This window comes from Helianthus annuus, chromosome 2 (assembly GCF_002127325.2).
Source record: "Helianthus annuus cultivar XRQ/B chromosome 2, HanXRQr2.0-SUNRISE, whole genome shotgun sequence".
Taxonomy (NCBI): Eukaryota; Viridiplantae; Streptophyta; class Magnoliopsida; order Asterales; family Asteraceae; genus Helianthus; species Helianthus annuus.
Window position 1 is genome coordinate 144,037,918 of NC_035434.2, and position 8,095 is coordinate 144,046,012.

Genomic DNA, 8,095 nt, shown 5'->3' on the forward strand with positions numbered 1-8,095 from the left:
AATAATTTATGAATCTTTGTTTTGAACTTGTGATTCAATGTAATTGGTGGCTCCTAGCTTGTTGTCACACGCCTAACAGGGACACTCCCTAGGTGGTAAATTGGGGGTGTGACAGTTTGGTATCAGAGCCACTGGTTATAGTGAATTTGGTTTTAAAAATGATTTATAAAACCAGACTATAACTGAACTGATACGACATTGACCATGACACTCAGCTCCAGGCAGCAAGGTTCGTCTCTTGTTTACTATTGCATAGCATAGTTAGCACATACTCATGACTAGTATCACACCCGAACGCACACTTGATATTACAATACGAATTACTATGCTATCTGTTTATGCTACGTGTTTTAAGAGTAGGACTCTACTTGAACATACATGCTCTATGTTGTGATGTCGTCGGTCGTACTGCATGAATTTGGGGAAACCTTTTAACATGAGTAGGGAGGAACTGAGATAAGCATGCAAATCGGGTTATTATTATGGGTGCACACATAATAACAACGTGGGGTGCATGTGAGTCCCAGTAAATCTCGACTAGTGTGAAAAAGGAATCCCACGTTGTTAGTCAATCTTGTATTAGAACCTCGAAAACTGTGAATACTATAGCAATACTTGACATCCGCTTGAAATGGTCTGTTAATTCGTTCCTTCTTCCCATACTTATAGAATCATGAACGGACGTGGTGGAGGTCGTCGTGGTGGACGTGGTGGAGGCCGCGGTGGTGGGCGTGGCGAAATCCATATGACCCAAGCTGAGCTAGAAGAATTACTCAACACCCAGGTGGCTGCAGCCTTGGCAGCTTATCAGGCTGGTATGACATGTACCAGACATTCCTTTCCTTTGAATCGTAAACTTGAGTCTTACTTGTTGGTATATTTTCTCTCGTTAATAGGTCAGCCGGCGCCACAAAACCAGCCTCACCCACCGGTTTGCACATTTAAAACTTTCATGGATTGCAAGCCACAGACCTTCAGTGGCACTGAAGGGGCTGTAGGACTTATACGCTGGTTCGAAAAGGCGGAGTCAGTGTTCGCAATATGTAACTGCCCGGTTGGGGATAGAGTAAAGTTTGCAGCAGGCACGCTTGAGGATGGTGCCTTGACCTGGTGGAATGCCCAGGTTCAACTGCTAGGTATTGAGGCGGCGAACGCCACTACGTGGGACGATTTTAAAGAACTGATGAGAGAGGAATACTGTCCTCGAGACGAAATACAGAAGTTAGAGAATGAGTACTATGATCTGAAAATGGTGGGGTCTGAAATTGAAGCGTATGTGAAGCGGTCGTATGAGTTAGCTGATTTGTGTCCGACCTTGTCCCGACCCATGTCCCGAAGAATCGAGTTGTTTATTAAGGGGTTACCTCCACGGGTGAAGGGTTTAGTTACAGCAGCGAACCTCAATAACCTAACTCAGATTGTTAGATTGGCACATAAGATCGTTGACCAGGAGGTGGAGAGCGACTCATTGCCACCTCGTATTTCTAGCACTACCACAGCTGCCACTACTTCCACTGCATCTGCTGCTGATAGCAAACGTAAGTGGAACGATACGGACAAGGGGTCCAACTCTGCACAGCCTCAGAAGAAGACGGATACTGGCAGCACCCGCAGTTTCAGTCAGACAGCATCAGTGAATCAGAACTCGAGTAACAAATCAGGGCAGGGATCATATGCGGGGAAGCTACCCTTGTGCAGCAAGTGTAACTATCATCACAAGGGACAGTGTGCTCGGGTTTGTCATCGATGTAATCGACCAGGGCATATGGCTAGGGATTGTAGGGCCACTTTTCCAGCTCAGCAGCAGCCATCACAGCAGTTGGGTAGGCAACAATCTCAACAAAATCAGGGTACTCAGAGAGGGTGTTATCAGTGTGGAGCCGAGGGGCACTTCAAGCGAGACTGCCCTCAGCTGAAGCAGAACACAGGGGGTAGTAACGGGAACAACAATGCGGGGAACAATGCGGGTAATGTCGCGCGTGGGCGCGGGTTTGTGTTGGGAGCTGGGGAAGCGCGGAACGACGGCAACGTGGTTACTGGTACGTTTTCAGTGAACGGTGTTATTGCTTCTATTTTATTTGATTCTGGTGCCGACTGGAGTTACGTGTCTTTAGAGTTTAGTTCTCAGTTAGGGTTAAGTCCTACACTTCTCGTAATGAAACACATAGTAGAAATCGCAAATGGTAAAACAATCGAAGCTACACATGTTCTATTTGGGTGAAAAATCGATCTTCTGGGTCAAGTATTCGACATTGACTTAATACCTATTACTCTTGGAAGCTTCGACGTGATTATCGGTATGGACTGGTTGTCCAAATACCAGGCGGAGATTCTCTGTAAGGAGAAGATCGTACGTGTTCCCCTTCCTAGTGGAGAATCTTTATCAGTCCAGGGTCATCGCAGTGGGACCCCAGTTAGTATTGTTTCAGCAATGAAGGCTCAGAAGTATCTGCGTAAGGGCTATCCTGCTATTTTCGCTCTTGTCACTGATTCACAGTCTGATGAAAGGAAGATTGAAGATCTTCCAATTGTTCGTGAATATCCTGACGTATTTCCTGAGGAACTCCCTGGTTTACCTCCACATCGTCAGGTGGAATTCCAGATCGACCTCGCCCCAGCGGCAGCCCCGGTTGCTCGTGCGCCGTACCGTCTTGCGCCAGGGGAGTTGCAGGAATTGTCAAACCAACTCCAAGAGCTGTTGGATAGGGGTTTCATCCGACCTAGCTCTTCCCCTTGGGGAGCCCCAGTCCTATTTGTGAAGAAGAAGAAGGATGGGTCTTTCCGGATGTGTATAGATTATCGCGAGCTCAACAAGGTGACGGTTAAAAACCGTTATCCTTTGCCTCGTATTGACGACTTGTTTGACCAGCTACAAGGGTCAAGTTTTTATTCAAAAATCGACTTAAGGTCGGGATATCATCAAGTACGAGTCAGAGAGGAAGACGTTCCCAAAACAGCGTTTCGGACGCGATACGGTCATTATGAGTTCTTGGTTATGCCATTCGGGTTGACCAACGCACCCGCGGTCTTCATGGATCTCATGAACCGCGTGTGCAAGCCATACCTTGACGACTTCGTCATCGTTTTTATCGACGACATTCTAATTTATTCCAAGAACAAGGAAGATCATGAGCGGCATCTACGCCTTATCTTAGAACTCCTGAGGAGGGAGCAGTTGTACGCGAAATTTTCTAAGTGTGATTTTTGGATACGGGAGGTACATTTTCTGGGGCATATAGTTAATGAGATGGGCATACATGTGGATCCTGCCAAGATCGACGCCATTAGAAATTGGGCGGCACCAAGGAATCCTTCGGAGGTGCGGCAGTTTCTCGGTCTAGCAGGGTATTATCGTCGTTTTATTCAGAACTTCTCGAAGATTGCTCAGCCACTCACCTCATTAACACAGAAGAAGGTGGTTTACTCTTGGGGAACGAAACAGGAGGATGCTTTCCAGCTTTTGAAACAAAAATTATGTAGCGCGCCAATTCTATCTCTACCAGATGGTACCGAGGATTTTGTGGTTTATTGTGATGCTTCGATTCAGGGTCTCGGTTGCGTGTTGATGCAACGCGAGAAGGTGATAGCTTATGCTTCTCGTCAGTTGAAAGTACACGAGAAAAACTACACGACACACGACTTGGAGCTAGGAGCTGTGGTCTTTGCGCTGAAGATTTGGAGGCATTATCTATACGGCACGAAATGCACCATCTATACTGATCACAAGAGCCTTCAGCATATCTTCAACCAGAGAGAATTGAATATGCGTCAGCGTCGTTGGGTAGAGTTGTTCAATGATTACGAGTGTGCCATCAGGTACCACCCGGGTAAAGCTAACGTTGTAGCGGATGCTCTTAGCCGCAAGGAACCAAAGCCGAAGCGTATTCGTGCCCTACAACTTACTATTCACTCTGATTTACCTGCTCGGATTCGTTCAGCTCAGATTGAAGCATTAAAGGAAGAAAATATCGAAGCTGAAGGATTACGAGGTCTACACAAGAAGAAGTTCGAGCAACGGTCAGACGATATCTACTACTTCATGGAACGAATATGGGTTCCTTCATTCGGTGATCTTCGAGAGCTTGTGATGGACGAAGCACACAAGTCACGATATTCTATTCATCCAGGGTCCGATAAGATGTACCAGGACCTCAAGGTTTTGTATTGGTGGCCGAATATGAAAGCTATCATCGCAACATACGTGAGTAAGTGCTTGACTTATGCTAGGGTCAAAGCAGAGTACCAGAAACCTTCGGGTCTACTTCAGCAGCCAGAAATACCCATGTGGAAATGGGAACAGATCGCTATGGATTTTGTTACGGGGTTACCTAGAACACAGGCTAGGAACGATACTATATGGGTGATTGTCGACCGTCTCACCAAGTCAGCACACTTTCTAGCGATCAAGGAGACAGATAAGTATTCACAGCTCGCAGCAGTGTACCTTAAAGAGGTGGTTTCTAGGCACGGGGTGCCGACTTCTATTATTTCTGATCGAGATCCTCGTTTTACTTCGGAGTTATGGCAGGCTATGCATAAGTCGTTCGGCTCACGTCTCGATATGAGCACGGCCTATCACCCACAAACGGATGGTCAGAGTGAACGCACTATTCAGACGCTAGAGGATATGCTGCGGGCATGCGTTATTGATTTTGGGAAAGGATGGGAGAAGCACTTGCCGTTGGTAGAGTTTTCTTACAATAACAGCTACCACACCAGTATCAAAGCGGCACCATTTGAGGCACTGTATGGGAGGAAGTGTCGTTCACCCCTCTGCTGGGCTGAGGTGGGTGATAGTCAGATCACAGGTCCTGAGATGGTACTCGAAACTTCAGATATGATCGTAAAAATCAGGGCACGTATGGCAGCTGCTCGGGACCGCCAGAAGGCCTATGCGGACAAGCGTGCCAAAGAGGTAGTGTTTGAAGTGAATGACCGAGTCATGCTGAAAGTCTCACCGTGGAAAGGGGTTGTACGCTTTGGGAAACGTGGCAAGCTGAACCCACGTTATGTTGGGCCGTTTAAGGTTCTGGAGCGTATCGGTAAGGTGGCTTATAGGTTGGAGTTACCTACTAAGCTGGGTAATGTTCACGACGTATTTCATGTATCACAGTTAAAGAAGTGTTATGCTGACGACCCATTAGCGGTACCTTTTCAAGAGTTAAAGATCGACGACAAGCTGCAGTTTGTTGAAGAACCCATCGAGATCATGGACCGTGAGGTCAAAGTGCGTAAACACAGTCGTATTCCCATCGTTAGGGTTCGTTGGAACTCAAGACGTGGACCGGAGTTCACGTGGGAGCGCGAGGATCAGATGAAACTAAAGTACCCTCACCTCTTTCCCAAAGACAAAGCAGAGTCAAGCAAAACTGATGAATCTCGGGGCGAGATTCCCCTTCAAGTTGGGGATGATGTCACACCTGAGCAAAATCCGCAACAATCTTGAATTCTCACTTCATTCTTTCGTGCTTACTTGTCAAATTTCGGGACGAAATTTCTTTCAAGTTGGGGATGATGTGACAACCCGAACTTCCAAGGTTAGTTTCGTAATTCTGATCCTTACTATTCTTCGTTCATAAGTGTGAATGTGTTAAACTCGTTTATGCTAGGTGTTATTATAATCTTTTTAAACGTGTTAATTTCGTTAAATATGAGTTTTACATTATGGGCCGCAAGCACGCAACATACAACCTGATCCGACCCACACCAATATTTAACGAACATGGCTAGGTCACTCTTGCATCGGTAGCAAAGTATAGGATCGGCCCATTATATTGAGTTAAGTGTATGTGTTACCTTGGTTGGCCCACTCTAGCAATGGTAAACAACTAGGTAATCGGCCCACTTGGGAGTTGTTTACCTTTTGTAACTACAAATACGTAGGCTCCCAAGCATACTCCAGGATAAGAAAACATCACAACATAAAACCCTATTTTCCTTTATATGAGCGACGGCAGCAAGCATTCTCCAAGCATCGCCCTTTCAACCAAATCCTTCTCCTCTCTCATTCGAATTATCATTCTAGCATCGTATTGTGGTTAGTGATGTCATACTTGTTTAATTTTTCAATTACTCAACTTAGTCACGTACGATTATGATCCATAGGATTTCATGCATATGTAAGCGGTATAACGAATCTGTGATATACGTGATGCGATGTATGATATGTTTGGCATGATAATTCTACACGCTAACGATATTAAATTCTGACTCCTTGCGAGAACAATATGTATTTAGATTAGTGCGAATAACGGTAGTTCTCGATGATAAACTGTATGATGCAAAATAAAGTGTGATCATGATGATTAGGGTAGGACACGGTTATGAAACATTGATCGAAGAAATAGTGATGCTGTGTATGATATTAGTTTGGTGTAAACATGATTGCGTGAATTAAGTATTATCTGAATTGATCCAGCTATACGATGAAACTGATGCAAGAGTTTCGCTGGTTCGATGTGGGCTGCAAACCGGTTTGCGGAACACCGGTGCGAGCCGTCGCACACCACTATAAGAACCCCATTGAGCTGTAATGTGTTAATAGAATAGTAGCATTTCGATATGAACCTTTCTGTGATTTGAATGATTATGGCATGGCATGTGTTAACACTATAAGTTGTGTTATTGAGGTACTGTTGGACTGAACGATTAAAACGATAATATGCATGCTGTTTGGGGCCCTATATGGCGTGTTGTGGGGCTGGGAGATTATTAGACAATGGTAAATATCACGTGCATTGTTAGGGATTAAAACACATGATTATGACTTGTTGGTTGATGCATGAGAATTGGACTTTATAAAAGATGATTGTTGTAAACTGTGGTTAGAATGTTGGCATGCTGAATAATTCACTGAAACAGACGAATCATTGCTTGGTCAAATCGAGTAGCCACTAAGGTTGTTAATGAGTAGTTGTTGTCATGTTGAGTATTGGGGTCCAATGGGATTTTGACTAAATATATATAATTGCCGGCCATGTGAACTGTAAAGTTGTAAACCTTATATGTTGAATAAATAATTCTATGGGGAATGAATTGTTGGAGATATGTGGTTGGTTCTAGTGGGCGGCACCTCTTGCTAATATTGGGCCATATAGTCGCACAGTTCTATGGACTTAGTATAACAGTGTCACCTACACACATGTATGCACCTCATGGATTGGGCCGAATTTCATAACAGGACACATGAGGACATCGTACACTTGGGTTAAGAGTTATAGGAGATGCTAAGCAGTTTACTTGGAATATGAATACATGATAGATTCCGTTTGTAGCCTGATGCAATTGTATGCTATTATGATGCATGTTATGATGTTAGATTTCATGAGCAATTATTCAAGCATGCGTGATATAATGTGTATACTACCTGTGTAATATGTATAAGGAATGTATGATTAAGTGCTATAAAACTGATTGTCACTCGAAATGATATCAGGATTCGGTTGATTAACTGATAAACGAGTAAACTAACCTAACCGAGCAAACCAAAGGTGAGTTCACTACATTCGAGCATGTGTCCCAGTGGTTGGGGACAGTCAGTGGGTATCCCATAGGGGGATAAGTCTTTGGGTAAAAACGGGTATATTGGTTAATATTCTCACCTATCATCTTTTGTAAGTCCCTCATCGGGTATTAGTTAGTAGCGCTACTTAGGTTTGGCACCCTCACACCGCTCCTGTAGAGGACGGAGGTGAACTAATGACCCAGTCTGGCCCAGTACTAGATAGGAGTACGTGGGAAGGGCAGTCGTGTATTTCAGGAGCCGTCATTGTTCGGAATTGAGATATTAACAATATTACTTGCATTGGTTATTGAACTGTTTTACATACAATGGGTAACAAACGTTTTCTAAAACTGTGAACTCGCCAGCTTTGTCTGATACACGTGTTACATGCTCGCAGGTCCTTAGGTACTTGGAACGCAGGAACTTGCTGGCTGGAGGGTGCGAGTGGTCATGGTTGCATTGATGAGTAATTTAACAAACATTTATTTACTTTGGTTGTGTGAAACATACACTTTGGGATACGTTGATGCTTCCGCTGAACTTAATGGTTTCGAACAACTTGTGCTTGAATTTTATTACTAATAATTTATG